The sequence below is a fragment of the Protopterus annectens genome, chromosome 3.part0 (assembly GCF_019279795.1).
Source record: "Protopterus annectens isolate FY-2018-M chromosome 3.part0, PAN1.0, whole genome shotgun sequence".
Lineage (NCBI taxonomy): Eukaryota > Metazoa > Chordata > Ceratodontiformes > Protopteridae > Protopterus > Protopterus annectens.
In genome coordinates this window covers 46,514,132-46,542,055 of record NC_056731.1, presented here as the reverse complement: position 1 = coordinate 46,542,055, position 27,924 = coordinate 46,514,132, and the positions used below count along the sequence as shown (strand labels likewise).

The 27,924-nt window shown below is 41.0% G+C and overlaps 1 protein-coding gene across 1 annotated transcript in view; it reads left to right on the top strand.

The window, feature by feature from the left end:
* The window catches only part of MLLT10 (MLLT10 histone lysine methyltransferase DOT1L cofactor), a 2,165,838-nt gene that overhangs the window by 700,503 nt on the left and 1,437,411 nt on the right, over positions 1-27,924 (top strand). The gene's annotated exons all lie outside the window — the stretch shown is intronic.

The window sequence follows — 27,924 nt, the reverse complement described above, 5'->3', positions numbered from 1 at the left end:
AGTGTTCACACTGCTGCAGTCCAGGTTACTCTCCCACCTTCCCCTCTTCTTACCTGGGTTTTATCTATAGCTCCCTGTTTATACAATCTCTAAGATGTATTTCTATATGGTGTATTTGCTTACAGCTGTAGCTATTTTTTTCTACTTCTGTAATTTACTTAGGATTATGTATTGCCTTCCTATTTGGGGCACCTGACATCTGGGGCAAGAAAAAGTGAAGAAAATGGCGTTGGCTGCCTCTTTTATACCCCTGTCGCACTGACGTCAGGGAAGAAGTGACAGCAACCGACGCCGGACCAAGACTTTGGAACTCGGGCCGACTGCGGGACTGCCTGACGGCAGATAACCCAAGTGTGATGATTGCAGCAGTGTGAACACTTGAACGTCTATGTTTATGGTAGGTACAAAACTATACTTTTGAGTAGTGACTGCCTTCTTCCTGGATTGGAAAGATCTCTTTCTCTATGCGTTCCTTCCTTCCAGTTGCCGTCTTCCCAGAGTTCAGAAAAACAAGGAGATGACGTATGAAAAGATCCCAGTATCTCTCCTGACGCAGATACCACTGGATGTTCTTACATGGATCACTATTTCAGTAGTCTGTGCTATTTGGGTATTATTCCTATGCACCAGCAAGCTTTCCAAAGCTCTGGGCTCCTTCTTTGCATGAGGCACTCCCTAAAAAATGCAGTTGAAACTCCATATTACTGCAGAAGTTTTTGCCACTGAAGCAAAGCACTTCATCAAAAGGTCCCATGATTCTGTTAGCCAGCAGTCCTTCAGCAGCTGAGCAGATACTCCTTCATTGGGGAAAGCCATTCTGTTTTATTACTTTTTTAATTAAAAGTGATCTGTTGTCCGTTTTATTATGAAACCAAGTGACTTGGGATGCTGTGTGTTATGTTGGTGCTTGTGTAAACTTTTTGTGAGGATTGTGTACTTTTTGACTTAAAATTATCATTTTTGTTCAAGTTGTGTGTGTAGTGACAGGACATAGTGCATTCAGGACTTTCAGTAGTTTACTCACCTCAGAACCATTTGTTCTCTGCCTTTATCCTTTCCAACTGCTCTTTCCTGGCTTACCGATGGAGCAGCAGTTGGTCTCCTTTGGTTCTTCTTTCTTCAACCCACAAAAAAAAAAACTTCAGGGTTTAGTCCAGCTCATAGTTTGCTCAGCTGCTGGTGGGTGACTCTGCTGTGGCCAGTTGCTCCTCCGACCACCCATCTTATTCCGCTGGTCCTCTTGGTGTAGCCTGTCAAGCCAGCAAAGATTAAAGATCAGCCACAGTTGCCATTGTCTGAGGAAGGAGCAGGTGAGGGGGGTCCTCATTTGACAGGGATGAGAATTTGGAATGTTAGATCCAGTGTGCTTAAGAGCCAGACTTTGTTTAGGAGGTGGACTGCTATTTTTTAATACTTTTATCAAATGCCATTTAAGACATAGGCACGTATACGTTAATAGAAAAAGAATAAACATATTAACATTTTGTTTTATTTGCATTTAATATATACATTTACACGTATGCTTTCTTTCTTTATAACAACTGTTAAGCCCACTATTACATAAATTCCTCAGTTACTGCCTTCCATTAAACCTCTCACCACCTTCTAAACATTTTGCATGTATTGTTCCCACAAATTCCATTTATTTATATGTAATTTGCTTCTTCCCTTTTCAAAAGATCCCACTTCCATTTTTCACTCTATTTACAGTATTCAGTACTTCAGTTATAGTTGGTTTAAATTTTGATTTATGTTTTCTAGTAATTGCATTTTTGGCAGCCAGTAGAATTAAACTTAATAAGATGTTAGTGCATGTAGGCAATTCATATCCTGTGTTGCAGTTCAAACAAATCATTTCCTTAGTTACAGCAATTTGCTTTCCCAATATTTCTGACAAAGTACTCTCTAGGGAATTTTTCAAGTTTACCAACTCATTAAACTCCCAAAAATATGTTGCTATTTACCTCTGTATTCTCCATCACATCTACAGCATTTGCTGGCTACTCTGGAAAAATTATTTGAAGTCTGCTTGAGGTATAAAAATATCTATGCAAACACTTCCAAGCAAAAATAAAAAAAAAACTTCTAGACGACTTTGCATACTTAGGAGCCATACAAATGTCTTACCATTGTCCCTTTGTAAACTGATTTCCCTTCTCTCTTCCCAATCTTTTTTTTTAACCTCTTCTAACTGATTATTTTTATCATGCAGTATTTTATATGCTCTACTGATTATGTCATAAGAAAGAGACATTGTTAAGGGATAATGTACTTAGTGAAGAAAAACTTCCAGTCACCCGTTTCTATTTCCATGTACATGGCAGATTAACTGGGATTTGATAAGGAACTTTCCACTTTCAACAACTTCTTAACATGTTGGGAGAAAATGGAATAGAGTTCCTTCTCATCCTGACAGGATTTTCCAGTCAGAAGAAAATTCCATGCAGAAGGAGGGGCATTCTTCAGGAGTTTCTTCTCAGTCCGAGTACTCTTGATTCTGAAAATGGTATTGCTTTGGAATTCCCTGTTTAAGAAATTTCGGTTGATATTTTAACTAAAGTGAAATAGGTGTTTCAGTGGAATCAGAGTGAAATTCCTATAGCAGAGCTAATGTATTATGATTTGTTACAAATACAGATTCCTAAAGTTGTGCCCATCCCTCTTGTACTGCTTGCTTTAGAGAATGCTTTTTTTCCTCACTGCATCAAGCCTTGATGGTATGACCCTTTACCACACTAATGTAGTTTACTGATTCTCATTTCCTTGCTCTAGGACTTCTCCTCTCTTCTACCTACTTCCTCTTCAACGTTCCTATTTCACTCCTGTTTACAAAGGTCTGCATAGAATTTTAATATTTTATTTTTTTTTCCCTCCATACTATGTTTTTCAATGTTTAAAATTGCTAATGTATTTTCCAATATTAATCTTTATTTTGTATAAATGTTTTTCTGGAGCTTTTCTCCTCGGGCCTCTACTGAAAATGGACATGTATCCAGTTAGACTAGCCCGGTCAACAAATGTAAAATAAAATAAAATAAATAAATAGGTTATATAAGGTGTCCCAGAGCCATATGTACCTGTTTTTTCATCGTAATGCAGGTCCAGCAGTCATTACTTTAACCCGGCATGCTGCTAAACAGGTAACTTCCATTAATCCCATTCCTTCTGATGGATAGGAAAGCAATGGATAAGATGAAGAAGAAAAGCTAAACTTCTAGTAGTTTAACTTTAAGAATTCTAAACTGTCGAGCGCATTTGTTAATGTTTTTGCTTTTGTCTTTTGAGAATATACAAAAGTTAATGGTTTAATTTCCTTTCAAGGTAAAGACTTCATTAAATGTTGCTGGTGACAGCTGCTTCTCAGGTGACAAAGCATATCCTAAAATGTGCTTATGATGCAGTTGACCCTTCCTGTAGGGTTTCTGCATCCAGATCATTGATAAGACATGCTTAGCCTGTAATCAAAACCTTCCTGAAGATATTAAATCTGCAATTCTAATCTGCTCCTTTGATAAGGAGACACTGTTCATCTTCCCTTATGGCATCAGATTGTCTCAGGTAGTTGGATCCTGACTGTAATCCAGAAAGGATATTCCTAGCAGTGGGAGTCCCATCCTCCTTTTCAGGTGATTGCAGTCTGCCCAAGGAACCAAATTTTTCTTTTTTCCTCGCATCCTGCAGGACATGCTTTCTCGGGGAGTCATAGAACTAACATCTCTCAGTCTTATAGACGAAGGCTATTGAGATTATCTTTCAGCTATTCAGGAACTTCTCCTCAGTCTGGGGATTCAAATCAGCTTACAGAAGTCTTCTCTCATCCCGTCTCACAGATTGGTTTTCCTGGGATGTGTGTTTGACTTGGCCAGAGCAAGAGTCTGCCTTCCCTCAGACAAAGCGGATATGTTTCCGCAGTTTTTCTTGAATTTCTCCAGCCTTAGCCAAAGATCAGCAAGGGAAATTCTCAAGATTAAAACAAGCACAAGAAAAGTATAATGAGCATGAAAAAAGATTAAATGAGCAAAACTAGTATAATTAAGGGCAGAAAGGGCACATTAAGCACAAATGAAGCAAGGCGACTGCATGTTTTTTGTTAAGTTACTGTGTTTGGGCATAAACTAATGTTAGTATTGATTGAAGCCATTCAGGGCATAGCTAGAGTTATTCTAAGTATCGCAAAGTATGTACATGTGCTTACAGTGTGCACATATTCTGAAGAGTTTGTGTGCAAGGTGCAACTATTTCGTAAAATGCAGTTGAAGTACAGCCATTTCGAAACGTTTCTTGTGCTGGGTGTGTCTGCTTGCAGAGTTCCGATATTAGAGTGTTTCTTGCACTCTACAGAGTTATTTAGCAAAGTACAGCCACTTTGGAAAAGTTTCAGTGTGCTGTGTACTGTTTATCCGCAAAGTGCAGTTACTTTGAAATGTTTTTTACTCCGAGCTTCTTTTGCCCAATTTATTCGTACAGTGCAGTTATTTTGAAATGTTTCTTACACTGATAAGAGTTGATTTCTTACAGAACAGTGATTTCAAGAATATTCTTGTGCCCAGGAAACTTATTTCACAAAGTTCAGTTATTCAGAGGCTTGTTGTGCTGTTGAACATAGTTACAAGTACTGGCATAAATTTCTGGCATAGGTATATGTGTGTGTGTGTGTGTGTGTGTGTGTGTGTGTGTGTGTGTGTGTGTTCGTGTATACTTGCAAAAGCCTTCACAGGTATGTGCTAATAGGCAGAGGCATTTCGCAGACTGTCCACTTGTATTTGATCAGAATATTGCAGAGAACTGGAGAATATTTGAGCAAGGGTGCGATATTTTTATACAAGCAGCTTATTCTGACAAAGATGCACGCACCAGGGTTTTCATTTTGCTAAACTTAGCTATGTCAGAGTCCATTGAAAGAGAGCATTCATGTGTGTATGCACCAGCAGTATATGAAGGAGAAGGGGGAAATATGTTGTTGTACAGGCTGAATCAAGGGAAGACCCCAAGTGTTTGAAATGCAAATTCAGGGAAATGTGCAACCCCCAGACAAATGTTATGTTAGAGAGGCATATGAGTTGATAAAAGACAGGCTTATGTTTGGTATTAATGATGCTGCAGTGAGAGAGATTTTACTTCGTGATAGTGATTTAATGCTTAGCAAAGCTATTGAGATTTGTCAAATCCATGAAGTTACAGAAAGGCACACAAGTACGCTTGCAAATGATGAGTGTGGTTTCAGCAGGCTCCAAAGCAAATGTAGACAGCATGCAACACATGGCTAGCAGAAGCAGGCCTAAGCACATGGCAGCTGTAACCCCTGCTGATGTAGCAGGTAAAACTCGTAGCTTTCCAGCAAGTTCTAAGACTAGTTCAGTGAGAAGGACATGCTCTGGGAAGTACAGCAAAACCCAAATCAAGCTTTATTGTTAACGGTCAGAATTGTGGTGAAAATCATGAGTTTAAAAGAGAAAGATGCTTAGCATTTGGTCAGCAATGCCACAAGTGTAAAAAATGAAACCATTTTCAAAACGTTTTGCAAATCAAGTAAACCTCAGACAGTTGTAAAGAAGGGTCACTTAAAAAAAGCAAGTTGATCATATAGAAAGCTGCAGACCTACTTTCTATGTAGATGGTGTATCAGTAACCGGTGAAAAGGTTGGTGCAGTAAATTTGTAGGCAAAGAACAAAGTGTTTTGTACTGTCCAGATCAATGGTAAATCCACCAAGCTCAAAGTAGACACTGGTTCAAATTGTAATGTTATGTCAGCAGACATGTTTGCCAAGGTGAGACTTGGTTAGCATCTTAATGTGGTCAGTTGTGTGAAACTTGTGCTTATGGAGGTGAAGAAATTCAAACCAAAGGCTCAGTGGTGCTTTCATGTTGTTTGGCTAGGAACTACTACAGCTTACTAGTCTATATAGTCCAAAGACCTGTGCAATCATTATTGGGTCTCAGAGACAGTTTGAGAATGAATCTACTTTCCTTTACCAAACAAGTTCAGTCATATAAGCACGTTCCAGTTTTACTGATACTGTTTTCTCTGAGTATTCTGATGTTTTTTGATGGCAAGTTAGGCAAACTTCCAGTTGTGTATTCTATGACGTTAGACCCAGAGGTCAGTCCATTGGTCAGACCAGCAAGAAAAGTTCAATAGCTATGCAGAATGAAGTCAAAGGTTATTTGGATAAAGTGGTACAGCAAGGTGTAATTTGTCCAGTTACATAGCTAACTGAATGGGTGTCGTTCATGGTAGCAGCCCACAAGTTAAGCAAACTTCCAATTGTGTATTCTATGAAGTTGAACTCAGAGGTATTTAGCGGCCATCACCTTTACCATAATGTCAGAACTGCAGGGTGTTATGTGCAACAAGCCTTGTCCATTTTCCACAAGGACAGTCATACATCACAGTAACCCTTCTTTCTTGCCTAAAGTAGTGATTCCCCTCTTTCTTGCCTAAAGTAGTGATCATTTCCTTGAATTGGACTGTTTACCTCCATGTTTTTCACCATACAAACAAAACAAAGGGGAATGGATCATATTTTACTGAAGTGTATAAGTAGCTGAGACTAAACAAAAGAAGCAATGGAAAAAGACCAGGTGTTTGTCTTTTGCAACAGGTGTTAAGAACAGGCATGTTTCTAAGCAGTTTCTAAATTGGTAGTTTATTGCTTTTCCTTTTTCTGTTCATTCCATAGCAAGACTATAGCGTGTCAAGTGATGTCACATTCCACTTGAGCCACTGTAGCCATTACTACCTTTGTAAGAGGGGTTAGCACTCAATCCAAATTTGAAACAGCTACTTTGCCATCTGTTCACATTTTGAAAACATTACAACCTGGATATCTCCTGCAGGACAGCGGTTTGCCGCAGTCATTTTGCTGGGCTGACTACAGACTTCTCCTCGTTAAACACTCTAAGTGAAACAAATTCCAAAATACCACTGTCACTTGAACAATATAGCAGCCAGACTGTGTTGAATAAATTCGTTTAATCAATTCTGGTACCTCGGCCTTCGCCTTCCATGAGAATTGATTAAACAAATTTATTCAACACAGTCTGGCTGCTATATTGTTCAAGCGACAGTGGTATTACAGACTACTCCTCCTCAGGTTTAACTTCACATAACCTTTGTGAATCTGCCGAATAATTTATCCATACAGCAGCAGTGAATATATTACAGTTGTGTTAAGAACCATAACCTTGGATGCTCAAGTATGTCCATCGTTACAGTAATATTTCGTTCCCTCCACCTATTTTCTATTCCTTTGTTGAAGTCTCTATTGGTGGGGAGATTACCTGGTCATTCTTGGTCCTTATCCTCCTTCATTATCCTTACAAGGTGCACAGAGGCTGACTTTGTGTGTGAAGAAGCAGCTTAGTATGGCCCTTCTGGTTAAGCATCATGGTCAGGGATCCTCTTTATACAGGCACCTTTTTCTTCTCTGTTCTTGGACTTTACCTCGACTGTGAACTAAGGCAAGAAAGACTCAAACATGGTGCAGGCAGATGACCCTCTTTATAACACTGAAATGCTGATGTCCAGCTGGGAGGACATTGGAGACAAGAGGAAGAAAGGTGAAAAGCCTTAAAGGTCAGGCCAGATATGAGGTCTCTTACAGCAGAAGTTCCATGAGGTTTTCACTGCTGCGACACTGGAAGCACTCTAGTATTTACAGTTATGGTAAGTACTAACACAACTATACTTTATACTAAGTTCATAACTCTTGTTTAGCAGGTGAGCGAAACAGTAAAATAATAGTGCCACAAGAATAAAAGCTGGGTGCACATATTTTTCAAGACATTGTTCAAATGTAGGTGGGGTCTTTCAGGGTTGGATTTGTTTGCTTCATATTAATTTACACCGTTTTGCTTTTTCTTTCCTTGCAACACACTTTGGAACATACAGGTTTGCTGCTTAAATTGACTCAGACTTCCCTTTTTCTCTGATTCAAAATGTGCTGTTCAAGCAAAACAAGACCATGCCAGTCTCTTGTTGCTTACTCCATTATATTCTCCACTAATGAGCCTCTTCTGCTGTGCACAAGTCCTTACAACACTGCATTCCATTCTCACCTCCCTGACTCTGCCAACCTGGAGAATAGAATGTTTCACTTTTAGTAGCTCTTTTTCCAATCAAAGTATCTTAGCAAAAGACATGACTTAATGCAAGAGAATCTTTTCATTTGGTACTGTGAGCAGTTGGTTTATTAGACTATTTCCCTTTGCCCATCACACAGTTGTTATACTGGCTGAGTCATTTTTTTTTAAATTGTAGTCATTTGTTTTCCAAGTAAGCCAACAAGACAAAAGTGTGTCCCTTTTTAGGGGTGACTTCCGAGAACTGTCCTGTTAAGTTACTTGCTCAGAGTTGCACAATAGGGAAATGGATGCGGAAAGAATCAAACTACGTACCATGGCTACAGGAAGCACCTCGTTAACAGCTTAGAACCTTAATTCTCTATGTTAACTGCCAGCCGTCTTTTTCGTCCTTAAGAAGAGTTACTCCCTTAAGTTTTCTAGGAAAGGGTAAGTCTCCTCCATGGTATTTGAATTTTATGCTGAAGTTGTATAGTGGCATTAAAATACCTTTTCTGGAAAATACTTTTTCATGTTGCTGTTGGTTCCATCCAGATCTCAGTGTTTTAAGCTGTTACAGATATAGCCAGTCATGCACCATAAGCACCACAGTGTAAACATTTTAAATGTTTTTTGTAGAAAGGTGTGATATATTAAAAAAAATGTATGATCAAATTCAGATATATTTAAGTTCTTATTTCGTAGGCATCATCTTCTCTTGTTCAGGCTGCAGTGATGCTTATTTCTTAAGCATCATTGCAGTCTGAACAAGAGATTAAACCAGAGAGATATATTAACCACATAATGATGTGCTATAAATAATTTGCTAAAACAGCAAATAAAATATTTTATTATATTATATACATGAATCGTTTGAGTTCCAGCTTATGTTGGCAGTATCTGGAAAGTCTGATAACCAGTTGCCAATAAAGCCAGAAAAAGCTAAAATGCATACAGCAGTTGGAACTGCTATCCAAAGTCATGTGAATCTGATGTCTTTCAATATGCATGCAAGTTAACATCTTTCACCAGGGAAATGAATAACTTTTCCCCACTGGGAAGAAAAACTAACGCACAGTTTGTATGTACACAGCCTCACTGAATCTGTGAAAACTGCTTAAGGAACTGATGCACTGAGTGCAGCAATCAACTAAATAAAGCAGATATTATATATTTTTGCATAGTTACATTCGTAGTTGTTTTCTTAAGTGGCATTTTTCCAAAATGCCTTGTTTCCTAAATGCCTTTTCTTAAACCTGCCAATCTATTTTTTTTTCCGAGAGGCATCTGTGTTCTGGAAGCTGTGCTGTCGTGGTTGCACCCTTGCAAGCAATGGTATGAACACTGTCATAGTTGGTTTTCCATAATGAAAGGATGTCATTCAAGACTAATTCATCTTTCATGCCAAAAGGTGTACCAACTTTATTTCTTAATGATTCTCATCTGTCAGTCTTTTGCTGCAAACTATCAAAATTATGGAAAATATCATTTTCATTTGCTGGACATACACTGCCAACTCGGATATTGTAAAAAGAAAATTCTGAAGATCTGTTGTCTGTTCCTCAATGGATGGGTCTTCAGATCCAACTCCTAACACTTTTAGACTTTAGGATCCACAGCTCAGGCTCATCCCCTCCTATCCCCAAGATTACCCCAATGTGATTTGTGCTCATAGAGAACAGACATTGTCCACTTTTCTCAGGTTTGACTCAACTAAGTTTTATTCTTAATGTAGTTATTAGATTCTTAATAGTTTCTATTTCTGTGGTGTACACTTGTCTTACATTTTTCTCTCTTACATAAAAAAAAAGTTTATATTTTCTCTTTTGTTCCTTCTCTTAGACTACTGGTACTGTCTTTCTACTAGTATTTACATTAGCATTGTTGATATTTTCTACTGGAAATGTTTTGTTCTAACCTGATCGTGGTAGGAGGGGATTCTTTTATTGTGTGAAGTTTTCTTCTTTACTTAGTTACATCATGTCTGACAATCAGTCACGTTTCAACAGATGTGTGGCTTGCAGCCACAAAATTCCAAATTCAGATGTACACCAAAAGTGTGTTCACTGTTTGGGCATTACCTCCTTGATAAGGACTGCTTTATCTGTATGTCCTTTGGCCTGTGAATGAGCATGGAAACGAGTTTGTTCTGAAAAGGCTTCTCCCTTCTCCTGGGGGAGAATTGTCTCCTACTGTTTACTGTGTTTGGCTCCACCACCTAAAATACTGAGATCATTGGATCCTACTCTTTCCTCTTATCCGACAGCAGTAACATCCAGGACTCCACCCATTCCTGCACCAAGATTTTCACCAGAGCCAGTCTCCTAGACTACATTCCTACTTTCTCCAAGAGAGACTGGTGCAAAAGTCATCCATACTCCCTTCATCTTCCTTTCTAAGGTCTGTTAGGTCTACCAGAAACTTGACAGAAGCAGATGTGAATAGAATGATAGAGTTCTTCAGGACCCAAATTCAGTTTGGAGTTCTCCTGACTCTGGCTCCCATCGGATCCTGAGCTTTGGCTCTTCATCCTTACCAATGGGTTGTTCCTACCTCGATCAACTCTCTAACTTCAGGGATACTGAAACTGAGATTTCCACAAGACTTGTCTCTGTCAGATCCAAAGATGTGTGTATTCAATCTCCCAGCAGTTACTTTGATCCCACTGGTTCCAAGTTCCTCACATCCGAAGAGATCTCAGAACAGAAACTTCAGTGCCAGGTCAGAGGGCAGGGTCAACTCTGATGTTGTCAGAGCTCTGGTGTCTGTCTTGGAGCAGGCTTGGGTTGTTTCCCCTAGGCCATCCAGGTGTGGAGGTTCCGGCACCTACCAGCATAGTTGGAGGGTTCTCTCTCAGCTTCTGCTTTCGAGCAGTCAAGAGAACTTTCTCCAGTGCTGGTGAATAGACTTCTCTCCCTCCCTCATTTCTGTTTACCCCACAGCGAAAAGCCCTGGGTCCTGATCCTAATCAGTTTGTCCCATCGGGACAGCCAGTTCTTTCTAGCCTTGAGACATTCCATATCTAGGACATCCCATCAGTCTCCACCACAGTCCTCTCTGGAACATCCTCCTACCATAGAGGTTCCTTGGAAACATATGTGTAAGAGGAGCCAGAGACCCCCCCCCCCAGATTCCCCCAAATCATCACTAAAGGATGTCTCATTCATGGAGATTCTCAATCTTCTGAGGCACAGAGGAATTTGACCTTCTGAAGGCTTTTCCCAAGAGCATCTCTTTTTTGAGGCCTTTGTATCCTGCTCAGCTACTACTTGGGTGTTTCCTCCCACTGATGAAATGTTGGATTTGACCTTTCAGCATGCGTGGAAGGAGCCAGGTCTGACAAAACCTACCTAGGAAAAGCTAAATATCTTTTTGTTCTGAAAGACAGGCAATACTAGAGCGAGCACCTAGCAGTGGACACCATGGTAGTAGCAGCAGCCACCAAAAAGGAGCTTTAGTTACCTTGGGAAAATATTATATGAGATTTCTACAGTGGACACCTGCAGTTCAGTGGTCTGTGAGATACCAGCCCATGGGCTTTCGGGTTTGCTTGAAAAACATTTGCAGGACTCTCAAAGTGGTGTATTCAATCTCCCGAAGTTCCCTAATGCTGTCCATTTGTTCCTTCCCATTCCAGATCCATAGTGACAATGGATGCTTACCAACTAGGGTGAGGGGAGCATTATATGGGAAGGATGGCTCAAGACAAGTGGTTTCTATCCGAGGCTAGGCTTCACATCAGTGTCCTGGAGATGAGGGTAGTCCTCCTAGCCTTGCAGGCATTTCAGGTTGTTATTCCTCAAGGGGTGATTTCTGTCCAGACAGGCTTTTTGTTCAGCCATCCTCTGGAACATCCTTCCATGAGACCACCCTAAGAGCTGAGTAGGTGGGAATTCAGTCCCATGATCCTGTCCAATGAGAAACTGATGGAAGAGACTACATCAGATACAAAAGTTATGTACATACCATAACAATAGCTGTGATCTCTGATTCTGTCTTTCCTCAGCTTCCTGTCCTCTTTCCATTTCATGGAAGATTTTATGTGCTTCTGGTATGACAATTTGATCTAATTCCTGACCAAAGTATTGTACTGTTTCAGCTTCAGGTTTCCCGTCTCAGATCTTTTGTATACTTGAGGTTGATTACTTTTTCTGTCATTGTTCTGTCATAGGGTTGCAAGCCAACTCAATCTGATGTTATCTTGGGGACAAGAGGAGATTATGGATAAAGGGAGGAGCCTGAGCTATGAATCCTAAAGTGTAAAAGCATCCAAAGTCAGATCATAGTAAGGACCCAAAGGAACAATCCATTGAGGAAGGATGGAGTCAGAAAACAAATGTATCATTATGGTAAGTATATAACTTTTATTTAGTATACATGATCATTATATTTTTGGTAAAATAAGTTAAAGACAACGTATTAGGCAGCGAGTGTATAATTGTTTGATCCACTGAATTACCTTTGGTATTACATGTACAGCAGACCTCTATAAGGAACATTGGTCTCCAAGTCTCTCATGTCTTCCTCTCTGATGCTAGATTTATGATCTTGGTTCTCTTGAAGCTGGGCTTCAGGATACGATGTTGATGTCGACTGGCTATCCTGTGTTGCGCATGGCTGCTTTGATGTTCATCGTGTTTCACTGTTGCAGTCATTACTCTTGGGTTATCCTGCTGGCAGGCTACCCGCAGTCAGCCAGAATTCCAAAGTCTAGGTCCGGCGTCGGTTGTTGTCGCTTCTTCCCTGACATCAGTGCGCCAGGGGTATAAAAGATGCAGCCGACGCCATTTTCTTTAGTCTTTCTTGCCACACGGTGCCCGAAGCAAAAGCAGTTCGCAAGTGCCGGTCGGCCAACTCCTGAGATTTTCAAATCTGAATTTCAGAACCTTAGTCTTCATTAAAGCTAAGTACCCCATTGGGGAAACTTTTTTTCTTGCTCCAGACCGATGTCAGAAAAAGTTAATAATTGTATTTCTTGTGGGAAGCAAATACCTCATAAGGATTTTCACTCTTACTGTATTCCTTGCCTAGGCCCTGATCACAATGTTGCTAGCTGTAGGATTTGTGCTAGATTCAACCAACGCACTATCAAGCGTCGGTTCGATTTTGCATTTCATTACTTTGGCCGAAGATTTAATTATATAATGCTGGCAGAACAGCCAACAACCAGAGTTTACAAAAAACGCAAGGACAAGGATAGGCATCCGAGGTCCAAAACGGACGAAGCCTCTTCTAGGCCAGTCGCCAGTTCTCAGTGAGGTGCTTTCGCAGCCCCTGGTGCCTGTTACCGACTCCCACATGGAGCCAGCTGGGCCTCTGGAAACTCAAGGTATTGCACACTCTGAAATCAATCCCACAGATGGGTCTGGAGCCACTGAGCAGACATCGGCTTCTGAGGGTGTCTTCAGACCTACAGAACTATGTATTAAGCCATCCTCAACTTCAAAGTCTAAAGCAGCTCTAAAGGCAAAGAAACAAGTACAGCATTCTCTTATACAGACTTCCATGCTTAAAAAAACAGATGCTCAAAATGGCCGAAGACCTAATTACTTTGATTAGGGGTTCCCATCCCCCTCCTGATAAGAGGCCTAGGCAAGAGACAGAGTATGACTCTTCTGATCAGGTATCTATTTCCTCTGATTCCTCTTCTGAACAGGATTTCTCCATGCTTCCCTATGAGGATTCTGATGCTGAAGAATCCATTCCTTCAGTCTCTCCTCCTGAGGACTATTCTTTTGGGCAAACACTGCATACTATGAGGGAGCATTTCCACTGGGAGAGCCAAGAATATTCTGAGTCTAAGAAAATACTCAGAGACTTCCTGCTTCTTCCTCAGCATAGACCCCTTGCCATTCCACCTGTTCTAGACATTGTAGATGATGTATTTCCAGAGTCCGGACTGTCCCCTGACTCCTTACCCCCTACACCTGCTAAGCCAGACAGATACTACAGCATCCCGGATTCTCATAAATTCCTATATAAAAACCCCTCTGCTGACCCAGAAACTATTTTTCAGGGTCCCATGGGGTTAAGGCTTCCACTGCATAAAACCCTGTCCCCTCTGATAGGGTCTCTAGGGCTCTAGACAAATGGGGGGAAAAAAGTATACACTTCTGCCACCCTGGCTGTAAGGGCTTTAAATTGGCAATTTCATATGCTTAAATATCAGCAATATTTAATGTCTCTACTTAAACAGAAAATGTTGACAAATACTGAGTGTTCAGAGAACAAGGAATTGCAGGATTTATTGCATGCAACTGAACAAGTGGGAAAGCATACTTTGCAATGTGGTTATGATTCACTGGAGGCCTCTTGCAAGGGCCGCTGTTACAGGTTCTGTTATTAGAAGGCATGCTTGGTTAAAGGAACAAAATCTGCCTGATCATGTTAAAGAAAAATTATTAGATGCACCATTACAGCATGATACTTTGTTTGGTACTAAAGCAGAAGATGTGTTGAAAAAAATGGAGGATAAAGCAAAATCCATGCAGACAGTCAAGGATTTCTTACAGATACAGCCACCCAGGTTTAGCAGGAACTGGCCTTCTAAAAATTGGTCCTTTCCAGACTCAGACAGACCACAAAGAGGCAGATACAGGCATCCCAGAGGCAGATCTCAGCCCCAAGGCTCATACAGGTCTAAACAATGGGGTGCTCCTACCCCCAAAAGCGGAGAAGACAAATCACAGCCTTACAGGAAACAGTCCCAGTGACTTTCCTCTACCAGTTCCAAGCAGTTTTTTTTTTGACTGCCCCCTTAGGGGGGAAAACTAGCACTTTTTTCATCAAATTGGCAAATAGTTACCCAAGACAAATGGGTTCTGAACATAGTGTCCCAAGGCTACAGGTTCCATTTTCATACTCTACCAAGGTCAAAGGGCATGCCAGACCTGCCGCACAATCAGTGGGCAGAGGCACAAATACAAATTACATCCCTCATGGACATGAGGGCCATTCAGCAAGTACCACAAGAAGAGCAGGGGCAAGGATTTTACTCCAGACTTTTTCTAGTACCCAGGAAGGACAAAACCTGGAGACCAATTCTGGACCTGTCTATACTAAATATGTTTCTGGAAGTTCCAAAGTTCAAGATGTTGACTCTTCAGCAGCTATTGCCCATGCTGGGCAAGAGGGCTTGGCTAGTAACTTTGGAACTAAAAGAGGCATACCTGCATGTCCCTATCAGACAATCTTGCAGAAGATACCTCAGATTCATAGCTGGCTCAGTGCATTACCAATTCTCTGCACTGCCCTTTGGCTTATCTACTGCGCCCAGGGTCTTTACAAAATGCCTGGCACCAGTAATTGCATTTTGCAGACAAAAAGGAATTCAAATATATCCCTACTTGGATGACTGCCTAATTCAAGCAGAGAACAGAGACACGATTCTAAAGCATCTGGCGTTTGTAAAAAGATTACTAATTGGCCTAGGGTACACAGTAAACGAAAAGAAATCTAAACTAGTGCCCTCTCAAGAGATAATATTCCTGCGTGCAAGCTTAAATACAACTGCCCAGATGGCTTATCTCATGCCAGACAAGCAAAAACAAATGACTACTTACTTCAAGAAATTGGCAACAAAAGCCCACTTATCTGCAATGAAACTCCTGCAGGCCTTGGGTTTCATGGCATCCTGCATTCTACTAATTCCATATGCCAGACTGCATATGAGGAAACTACAATGGTATCTGAAAAGTGTTTGGACTCAGCATTGCCACAGTCTGAAGACAATAATTACACTCATTCCCTGCCTACAACAGGAGTTTCGATGGTGGGCAAAAGCCTGTCACCACAACAAGGGTCTGCAATTCAGTTTACCCACAGCCAGACAGACACTGACAACGGATGCATCAGACTATGCCTGGGGGGGCCCATATGGCAGGAAAATGTATTCAGGGCGCATGGCCTGCGAACCAGATGAATCTTCACGTCAATCAAAAAGAGATGCTAGCTGTTCAAAATGCCCTGACAGCTTTCAAGGACTTGCTTCATCCAGGGCAATTACTGATAAAGACAGACAACACTACGGTCATGTGGTACATAAACAAGCAGGGAGGTACTCATTCCTACCCCCTCTGCAGACAAGCAATGACCTTACGGGACACAGCATTGGCTTTTCAAGTTCACCTGCAAGTACAATTCCTGCCAGGAAAAACAAATACTCTGGCAGACGAACTAAGCAGAAACCTCATGGATCCCCACAAATGGAGACTGGATCCACAAGTCTTCAGGATGATAATAAGGAAATGGGGTTGCCCAGACATAGATCTATTTGCCTCCCCTCACAACTGTCAATTGCAGAGATTTTGCACAAGGATTTACCACAAGAAAGCATGGAAAATGGGCACCCTATCATTCAGCTGGAAAAATCTAACAGTATATGCTTTTCCCCCTCTACCTCTCCTTCCCAGAGTACTCCTAAAGGTCAGGCAAGAGAAGCCAAAAATGATTCTGATTGCACCAGACTGGCCACGCCAGCACTGGTACCCAGTCTTAAAGAGCTTGTCTCAAGGTCCACCATGGATATTACCTCAAACTTCTCACTTGCTGACCCAACAAAACAATCAGATCCTGCACAGCCAACTCAGGACCTTAAATCTGGCAGCATGGCGGATCATGTAGCCATTCTGAACACTCTTTCAAAAGCTGTTATAGATGTTATCTTGGAGGCCAGGAGGCCCAGTACCAGAAAATCTTATGCAGAAAAATGGAAGAGATTCTGTGCTTGGAACCAGGAACAAGGCATTGACACGTCTGTACCAAACATTCCTCAGATTTTACAATACTTGACTGAGATGCTGAACAAAGGCCTTTCTTTCTCATCAATTAAGATTCATGCCTCTGCCATTTCTGCACATTACAATATGGAACCACCTATTTTTTCTCATACTCTAATAAGGCAGTACCTCAGAGGGGCCAAAAACATTAGGCCTCCAAGGAGAGCACCAATTCCAGCCTGGGACCTCAATTTTGTTTTGGAAAAACTCATGGGGTTGGGAGGGTAGCCTAATGGTTAAGGTATTTGCCTTACAAGTACAAGTTGCAGGGTTTGTCTCTCACACGGGATAATTGGCTAGGCTTACAATGGCTCGCAAGGGCAGTTAGCTTAGTACTAACCTATGAACACTGCCTTCTTTCGAGCCAGCATCAACAGCGGATATTAAATTCTTATTCTGGAAAACAGCTCTGGTCCTAGCCATTACCTCTGCAAGGCAAGTCTCGGAGTTACAAGCACTCATGGCTGTGGAATCTTTCATCATTTTTCATTTGGACAGGGTTTCTCTTGAGGACAAACCCTACATTTTTGCCTAAGGTGGTGTCCAGTGTGGCCCTCAATCAAACCATTCACTTGCCTACCTTTTACCCAAATCCACAGAACAAGGGTGAGAAAATTCTGCATTCTTTGGACATACACAGGCAGTTATGCTTCTACTTGGACAGAACTAAAGCTTTCAGAAAGACTGAGCAACTTTTAGTGTCATATGCTGCAGGATCACAAGGAAAGGCTATCTCAAAACAGACTATTTCTAAATGGATAGGCCATTGCATCCATTTCTGCTATTCTCAACATGGCAAATCAGTGCCTAAGGGCATTAGGCCTCATTCCACCAGAGCAGCAGCCACTTCAGCCTTCCTCAGGGGAGTACCAACCAAAGAAATCTTAGAGGCTGCAACTTGGAGTTCAGTACACACCTGTACAAAGCACTACCACTTGCCTCTCTACTCTAAGTCCAGAGCAGGCTTCGCCACTGCAGTTCTGCAGGGCCTCATAGCCTCTCCTAATCCTATTTAGCCCAGCCACCCATCCTCAGCTTTGGGATTCAACCCAAGAGTAATGACTGCAACAGTGAAACATGATGAACATAGTACAGTTGTGTACCTACCATAAATGTAGATGTTCGAGTGTATTCACTGTTGCAGTCCAGGTTACCCACCCACCATCCCCTTTCTCCTTGCTGGGACTTATCTGTACTTCTCTATCCTTTACAACCTTTTTGGTGTATTTGCTTGTAGATGAAGGAAATGTTATTTTTGTGTATGCATTTCTTATTGATATATTTTTCAGCCTACCTATTTGGAGCACCTGACATCTGGGGCAAGAAAAACTGAAGAAAATGGCGTTGGCTGCATCTTTTATACCTCTGGCGCACTGACGTCAGGGAAGAAGCGACAGCAACCGATGCCGGACCTAGACTTTGGAATTCTGGCCGGCTGCGGGTAGCCTGCCAGCAGGATAACCCAAGAGTAATGACTGCAACAGTGAATACACTCAACATCTACATTTATGGTAGGTACACAACTGTACTTTTCTCCCCTCAGAGTTGAGCCTGTTGTGGCTGGCTTAGAACCTTGGCATGGAGTTGTTTTGAACTTGACATCAGCAGTGTCTGTGTTGGATGATCCCTTTGCCTCCCCTACCAAAGTCAAGGAGTCAACATCGTTTTCCTGATCATCCTCTTGAACATCAGTGTTGTTGACATTTGCTGCCTTAGTGGGGGCACTGCTGGGCCTTGTGGCAGTTGTATCGAGATTGGTAGTGACTGCAGCATAATCCCAGCAGCCATTTGTTGCTTGGCATTCTTTAGTGACTCATTCTGCTGCTGCTACTCTTGGGCTGTTTTTCAACTCTTTGTATGGACAGTAAACTGAAAATTATTCAGAGGTCTATTTCTCCCATTCATAATGTAGACCATCTTCATCCAGTTATCCTTTTGGAGTCCCCCCACCCCTAATTTTTGAGGACAGTGAGGATGTACTTATCCATCAACCCCCCCCCCCCAAAAAAAAAAAAACACTGTTTCGGGAGATATAGGACATGATGCTTCAGAAGGAGGTGTGCCCACTGACGCTTTGTGCCTGCTTTGGGAGAGCTCCAGAGTTTCTTCAGGTCTATCAAAAACACAAGCTAATAGCACAGGCAGCAAAGGTCTGGTATATATAACTCAGCAGTACCAAAAATAGGATAAAAATATATACCAAGGACCAAACACAGCTGAATAAAAACAGCTTTAATAAAATGTAAGCACTTTCGTACCTTTTATTAAAGTTGTTTTTATTCAGCTGTGTTTGGTCCTTGGTATCTTTTTATCCTATTTCTTCAGGTCTGTCAAGATGTCTAGATTGTTGTTTGCTCCCGCTTTGAATATTAAGACGGCTATCAAAGTTACATAGGACATCCTGGGCATAGTGGCTCCCCATCCCATGACTGACAGGATTCTACATCTGCTTATGGGCTTTGCTTAGTTTTGCCAGGGACACTCAGGCTAGATACCTTGATCTCCACATCTGTTGTCAAAAATACTTCCACTGCTTAGAGTCCATCAATTCATCCGGCTGATAAGAAATCTGATGAAAAAGATTAGCTTGGAAAGCATGTGTACACATCCTTATTTGCCTTAGTGAAGCTTTATCTTTGTCACATGGTATAGTTCTCCTTTGAGATTGCCATTAAGATGTCCTGCATCATAATGCAGTCAGCTGGATGATAGAGAAAAAAATATTATGGCCAGTGTTGTCCTGTGTATGGCTTGAAACATATCAAAAGGTATAACCATAGTAACATATGAAGGCATTGAGGTTTGCCTTCCATTCCTGCCACTACCTTACTGACTTTAAGGACCTGAAAATGACCTTCATGAATGTCCTCTTTCATGGTCCTGAAAGTTAAGGCCCAGCAGTCCAAACCCCATATGTAGAGAATGGGGGGGAAAGGAAATATCTTGTTCTAAACTGCAAACTTCGAAAGCCATTCCAGCTCTGCAGATTTCATCTGTGAGCTACCCTTTTGTGGAATCTCATCAGGGTCCAACCATCAGTGTTCTTTCATCTCATTCAGTGAAATCTATCAGGAGCCCCTCGATGCAACATGATTTGGAGCCTGTGATAAAGGCATTTATTAAAGCACCGATTCAGAATGTGTGTCATACTGTCGTCCTCTGTGGGGTGGACAGGTTTGATAAGCAACTCTCTTCCTCCTATGCTCCTTCCTTGGGCCTGGTTCAAGCACAAGGTAGGCTTAGAGCTAAGTGTGATTCTAGTGCAATCTGCACTTGTGTCTAATGAGATAGACCCTTCAGCTGCAAATCTCTATCCCATCATGCTTTGTCAGTCTCACTGGCATTGAGAGAAACTAGGCCTTAAGGGGTCCTCGTTGAGAAGGTCGATGTCAGTACTAGTTCCATTGGGCATTCACCTTTCCAGCACTTCAGCTTTTGACCTCTTGGTGCCAGTGCCAACTTTGGGTCCTGGGGTAGTTTTTGGGTGCTGATACCTGTTAGTGCCAGACCTTCCTCACTGATGTTCTTGTTGGCTTCAGTACAGGTTGTGTTGACTCCCGCAAGCATTTTGTTAGCGTTCAGACTACTGGAAGCATCGACTTCACTGTCAAGACAAGATGGATAAAGATGCACCACCTCCTTCTGTTCTACCCGAAGATACCGGTTAGTCTTCTGCTTTCAGTCATAATCATGAGCTGTACTGAGACAGCATTGAAACACTTCACAAACAACCTATATGGTCAGATGAATCATTTTTCCCCTCAGAAGACTCCCATACCAAGGTGACAAAGAAGAAGAGTAAGAGGAGATGCTTATATTTCCTTGTGATATCTCTAACATAACACTGAGATCTTGACAAAGGAGAGAGTTGCCATTCTGACCAGATGACCCCAGATTTGGGAAAGTCCTGTAATTATTCTGTCAGAGAAGTACTTGGCACATTGACCCCCCCCTCACACACACCCACCTAAACAAAGAGATTTTGATGGAAGCTTTTTGATCTGTCCCATCTACTTCATAGGTGATTCCTTCCACTGACGGTATGATTGACTTGGTACTTGGAAGGGCTTCACGAGAGCCCAGTGTGTCTGAGCCCATTCCTAGGAAACCGTACACAATGGTAGGCCTTCCTAAGAATAGACTATCTTAGAGCAAGGGTTCCTTTGCTGACTCCATGGTTGTAGTGGCAGTGAGCAAAACAGAGCTCAGCCCAGTTGTTCATTACCCATTTAGTTATTCCAGGAGGTGGACAGAATGGGAAAGCAGATATGTGCTTCTAGTACTTTCACCATAAGAGCTTTAAATTACCTTACTCATATGAGCAGGTTCCAGCATGTCCTAACTGAGCAGACCTTGTAAACGCTGAGTGACAGTTGGCATTCGTAAGCAGCTAAAAGCCTATCTGTTCACTGTGCTTAGTATTTCAAACCCGTCTGTGTGCTTATATTATATGGCAGTTGGCGTGGTTAGAGCTGCTAGAACAAGCATCAGTATGAGGTACTGTGCCTGGCTTGGTCTTTAAGGCATCTTTCGTAATGCAGCCTTTAATGTGTCATTATGTTTTGCACCTAGCTTGAAGGAGAAACTGGAAAGAAGTGAAAAGAAGGCAACATTTTAACTGCTGTAAGAATCAAGTTTGTAACTTCCCAAAGGTCCTTTTTCATGAAGCAGTTTATTCTAAGAAGTTTTGGTTTAATAAGTCCCACAAATGATCCAGTTTCAGGGTAAGAACTCTTGCTGATGGTCCTTCAGTGGATGCCACCCCAGAGGTATAGGTGCTTCACAAAGTAAGGGTTTTCATGGTCCCTTGTAGGAAAATAAACAGTAGAAACTCAAGGATCTTACCAAACTCTTTTATTCTGGAGGCAGTCGGAGGCCATCTCTCCACTCTCCTGACCTCATGGATGAATTTACAGAAGTAAAAGTTACTAAAGAGAAAGCCCACATGCAGCTTACTGGATTGTGCAGGCAGCAGTTATGTATAAAAGTGTGTTTTGTCATTCCAGTGAGAGGTTGAGAGTATTCTGTTTAAGAAGAGTATTTGGAGACTATAGTACAGTAAGCACAAAGTCTTAACCTGGTGATGAACATGTTCAGGATCAGTACTGGTTAAGATGATGTTTAAGCAGTGATTTAAAACTATTGAGTTTGTTGGAGAGTTTTATTTGTGTGGGGATACTATTCCAGAGTTTACCAATGTATTGGGAGTAGGGCGAGTCTCCTGCAACATTATTTGAGTTATTTGTGAGTAGTAGGAATTTGTTACTAGAACGGAGATCCCTTGCTGGATAGTAGAGCAGTAGTAAGTTTTGTATTGCAAGGCATTTTTTTTCTGGATGATGAATGCATTTGTTTGCTGTAGTTAGTTGTGAGTATGTTAGATAGTTGTACAGTTCAAGCCAGTTTAATTGCTTTAAGCTACAACTAATCGTGGATCCTATAAGGAGATTGGTAGCGAATGTAGCTATTTTATTGTAGCAGGAGGCAAGTTTCTTTCTTTGAGTATTATTTAAGTTTCTTAGGATAGGAGTGGTGTTTGAGAGTTGAGAATAAGAAGGTAGTGGCTGCAGTTTTTCTTGCAATGTTTGAAATATCTGTTGATCCTGTAAAGGAAGCCTAGGTTCTCTGTTGTGTAGATTTAATGGTGTGCAACATATGCTGGTTATATTTGAGATTGTCATGTATTATAATGCCTAGACGTTTACTGAGAGTTCAGTTTCAATGACTGTATTATTTGCTGGCTTTATGATAAAATATTGCTTTTGATTTTGGCAACTTTTCAAGGTAAAAAACATAACTTTTCTTGGGGTTGAATAGGGGGTCTGATTCTTTGAGTCAGGTTTCTACAGAGGATAAAGATTTTGGGTAATGTCTTAGAGATTATTTATCGTTGAGGCTGCACATTTTAATGTTGAGCCATCTGCATATTGAACTAAACTAGTGTGGTGAGTGGAGGTGTTGGAGGTTACTAATATATTAAATAGGAGAAGACCCAGGATAGAGCCCTGAGGGACTTCTGTAGTAACTGGTTGAAAAGATGAATAGGTCTTTTGCCATTTAAGGGCTTGTTGCCTTCCAGATAGGTTGCTAAGAAATCAGACAAGGAGTATTTGAAAGTCCTATCGAGGAGAGTTGAATGAGCAGTTGTTGGTGCGAGACAGTATGAAATGCCTTTGACAAGCCTAAGAACGTGATGGACCCAAGCAGACCATTGTATGTTGGTTTACTATATTGGTAAAATGTAGTAGAACAATTGTGGTGCTGTGCTGAGAATCGCTATTCTGTAGTTATTAAACTTTGTATATGTACCACCTTGGGGCAGAAGAATGATTTAGGATTTTTTCTACAGTGATGGGACACATCTTTCTGCTCTGGACTGTTAATTAGTATAGACACAGGGAAGACTATGACTTTTGTGGCCGTTTTTAGGTAGTCTGATGGTAGTTTGCATCTACAGAAGTAGTTTTTAGTCTAAGGAGCGTGCTTAAGGCGTTCACAACTAAAACCGTTGGTGCATCCATGCCTTGTGGCTCTACTTCTCTTCGCGGTGTTCGTGAAGTCATGGAAGAAGGTGTTTCTTGCAGTTTTGCTCACACTCCGGCTGCCCTTCGTAACCAGAACGAGGAAGTTACAACTGCTGAAGTTCATCACGGCGTGTCTGAGGGTCCATCGCCGCCTTCTTCATTTAAGGACTGGGTGGCTCATAAGCCCGTTTTTTCCTTTCATGAGGACAATGTGAATAATGCAAATAACAGTTCCTTTGCTGACAATATGCGCTTGCTTCAGCAAGCGTTACACAAATATAAAACTTTGGAGCTGGACAATCTCTATTTAAATGAATGTTTAAACAAACACATAGTCCCTAAAGGACTACGGGTATACAAATACCCACACCATGTTGAGCGTGGCAGTGATTTTCATTGTGAGCTCATCAGACTTTTTGATGAATGTGGTTTGGGAATTGTTAAAGCCATTATTAAACGAAATGAATTAGAAATGCAAGTTTTGTTTAAAGACATTTTCAAATATCATGATCTGATTAGTGCTGATTTATTGTTCACTATTGAGGCAGAAAAACAGAAGTATTTTGAGATGAGAAGGCACATTGACCAGCAGTGTAACATTGTATTAAACCGTAAATATAAAAAGTTAAATAGAGATTTAAAGGAGTATGCAGAAGGTAGACAATATCCAAATCCCCCCTTGTTCAGAAATGGGTATGGGCAATCCCCAGCCCCCAGGGATTATCCCAGGGTAGCCCCGGAACCATCTCCACTTCCTGAACCCTTTCCACCTGCAGTTCACTCTGAAGAACCTTACCAGGAAGATTTTTTACCCAGGAGATCGGAACGCCTACGCAAACAGTCCTACCAACAACAGATACAGGGTCCATTAATGGGGATGCAGCAGGGGGGGAGGGGACCTCCTGCCAAGGGTTGGAGGGGGAACCAGAGAGGAGAGAGAGGGGATTGGGAGATGTAGAGCAGATAGTGGTTACACCTATAGGTCAATATTACAAATATTCTTTCAATGACTACCATATATACAATTACAGCGACTTGGAAATTTCAGATACCTGGTTTTCTTTATTTACCAAAGGATTTAAATTTGTGCCTAGTAGGGGTTGCAGTTTGGTTAATACCATGTTGGATGTTAAACTATTTATACGTAGATTAAACCTACAACACATTTTTGGTAACATTTCCCAACTATATGCAGTCAATCTCAAAAAATCGAGTTCATACAACCCCCCTTTACACCCCCAGTTAAAAAATCTAGAGAACAGGATTGAACAACATATACGGAGGAAGGTTGGTAAGATTAGATATACTTCCAACCTGAATACAGCTGAGACCAACCTCCTGGAAGAGTTGGGGGGTAATTCTGGGGTTCGAGTCATGGAACCTGACAAAGGGGGAGGTACAGTGATTATGGACCAGCTCATGTATGAGACCAAAATGCATAACCTTTTGGTGGACACTACCAAGTATACAATAGTTTCCTTGAATGAGGTCAATATTTCCTACAAAAATATTGATTTAGCCTTAAAGGATCTTTTGGATCAGGAAATCATTGAAGTAGATATCTACAACTTCCTGGAAAACCCTCACCCTAAGGTACCCGTCATTTTCGGGGTGCCTAAGGTGCACAAATTGGTGGAGGACCCTCCAATGCGCCTTATTGTAGCAGCACAGGGGTCCAAAACCCACAATTTATCTAAATTCCTGGATTGGAAGTTGAAGCAACTGTGGGGTAGGCAAGAATATTTTCTTAAGGACTCGTGGGAATTTCTCCGAGGGGTTACGCCAGATTTATTCAGACCTGATATATCCTTTGTCACCATAGATGTGGTTGACTTATTTTCTGTGATACCCCACAGTGTTGGGTTAGAATGGATGGAGGAAGCCTTATGGGGTTGTAATGGGGTGACCAACAATGATGTTCATTTGGTGCTGCATCTATTAGAACTGGTATTGAAGTACAACTACATCTATTTTTCAGGAGAATATTTTCAGCAGACCTCTGGGGTAGCCATGGGGGCCAATTGTGCCCCCATATATGCAGATATCATTCTGTCTGTCTGGGAACAAAAATTTGTTATACATAGTGAGTTTTCCAAGTATTGGATACACTATTCAAGGTTCCTGGACGACATCTGCATTTTTTGGGTTGGGCCACGGGATCGCATAGAAGATTTTGTGGTTTACCTACACAACACTACGGAATTTTTACGTTTTACCCACAATGTTTCTACCAAACAGTTGAATTACCTGGATGTTTCCCTCAGCAAAATGAATGATCGTTTCAAGTCCTGTATTTACAGGAAACCTTTGTTTTCTAATGGGTACCTACATTACACCAGTTCACATCCAAAATTCCAAAAAAGATCTATTTTAAAGGGACAGTATGTAAGGGTGTCCCGTATGACATCAGAAGAAAATGATTTTGTAATTGAAGGGGAGAAACTAAAATCTTTCTTTTTGGAAAGGGGGTACCCTGTAGCTTTGATTAACTCTGTATATGAGGAAGTCAGAAATCTTAGAACTAGTCGATTTGCCCCCATATTGGGGAGGCCTAAGACAGCTTCCGAGGATGATCCATTTTATGGACCCAAAGAAAAATTGAGCCCTGAACAGATGTTCATCACACAGTACAGTGAACATGCAGGAGAGATTAGACACATTATTGAGAGGGAATTTAGTGACTTCAAGGAATTTACGGATTTGGCCAACCTTAAAGATTTAACATGTAAAGTTGTATATAGGAAAGGATTTAATGTGAAAAGGACTTTAGAACAGAGTACCAAGGTGAGGGGCAAAAATATGCAAAGAAAGGGGACGTTTCGTTGTGGGTGTTGTACACAATGCAAATATATAATGGATCAGGACAGTATATATTTGGAAAGCAGAAATAGAAGATTGTGGTCAGATGGTTTCTATAACTGTAACTCCAGGGGACTGGTATATCTGGCTGCCTGCCGTTCTTGCCAGGCATTTTATGTAGGCAAGATGGAGAGGCAGCTAAGGAGGCGTATATATGAACACGCCTATGACATACAGAGAAAAGTTAACACCAGCGCACTCTTTAGACATACCCTGACTTGTGAAGGAGCTACCTTCAAGTTTTTTGCATTGGAATCTGTTGTACAGTGTAATAGGGGAGGTAATTGGTCTGCACTGTTGTCCCACAAAGAAACTTGTTGGCAGATTTCATTGGAATCAAACAAGTATCCTGGGTTGAATGATTCCATTTCTATAGCCCCTTATCTAAAATTAAAGGCAGAAAAACTGTAAGGTCATGGATACCTATTTTGGCACTGTGTTAAGCAACATGACTTTATAGATCTAGACATTTGTTTACATTGTTAATGATCTATAACCATTTATACACTAGGTTTAGTATATTTTTTACACAATTTTTATAGATAGGCTTTATTACAAATAAATTTTACTAAAATTTATATGGAACATGGTCATGGGCATGTGTTTCTGTTATAATATATACAAACATGATGATGTTGTATTTTTTAAAATATTTTTTAAAATTTCTTGCAATGTCAATGTGGTTTGGCATATATATATTTTTTTATCAAGTATGTATTGCTTTAAATTTCTATTAGATTACCCATTCACTCATTGAGTAGCTGTATATAAAAAGAATGTGTTGAGGAGTGGTTTTTATTCTGAGGAAGTTGTTTTAACAACGAAAACGTTGCTACAGTGGATATACGTTAAATAAAAAACTTTCATTGCCTGAACGTGCTTTGCCTTTGGAGGATTACTGTTCTTATTGTGTGTTGGCGGTTTTGCTGCTCTCCCTGCCTGTCTAGCTGCTTGCTTTTGGTTGAGTAAAATGTAGTAGAACAATTGTGGTGCTGTGCTGAGAATCGCTATTCTGTAGTTATTAAACTTTGTTTATGTACCACCTTGGGGCAGAAGAATGATTTAGGATTTTTTCTACAGTGATGGGACACATCTTTCTGCTCTGGACTGTTAATTAGTATAGACACAGGGAAGACTATGACTTTTGTGGCCGTTTTTAGGTAGTCTGGTGGTAGTTTGCATCTACAAAAGTAGTTTTTAGTCTAAGGAGCAACTTCATTATGAGCAAGGTGGGTACTGGTCTAAAATCGAAGAGCTGTGGGTGGTTTTGGTTGCACAGAGATAGAGAGAGAGGGGGTCTGATGTATTGGTGTCTAAGAGAGGTTATATTGCTTGTATAAAGTAGGACATAAACTGTGTGGGTATAGAGCCTGTTGTATTGTCTGTTTTTTGAGAGGAAGTGGTGGTCTTGCCAGGGTAGAGTAGTTAATTTAGTGATGATCAAAAAAGTTTAGGGTTGTTTTGATGTTTGTCTTGTAGGTTGGTATATTATGTTTGCTTGTCCTGTTTGACATGGAGTTTTGCAAGGTTTCTAAGATGTTAAAATTGTTGGAAGGCATTTTTGGGTTCTGTTTTATACTCATTTTCATAGGCTTTATCCTTTTTTATCATGAGTTTTTTGTTTCTTTTCTTAGCCGTGGTGCAGGGATTGGCTTTACTGTTTCATTACATACTGATACTAGATTATTTAAGGTGTGTAAGA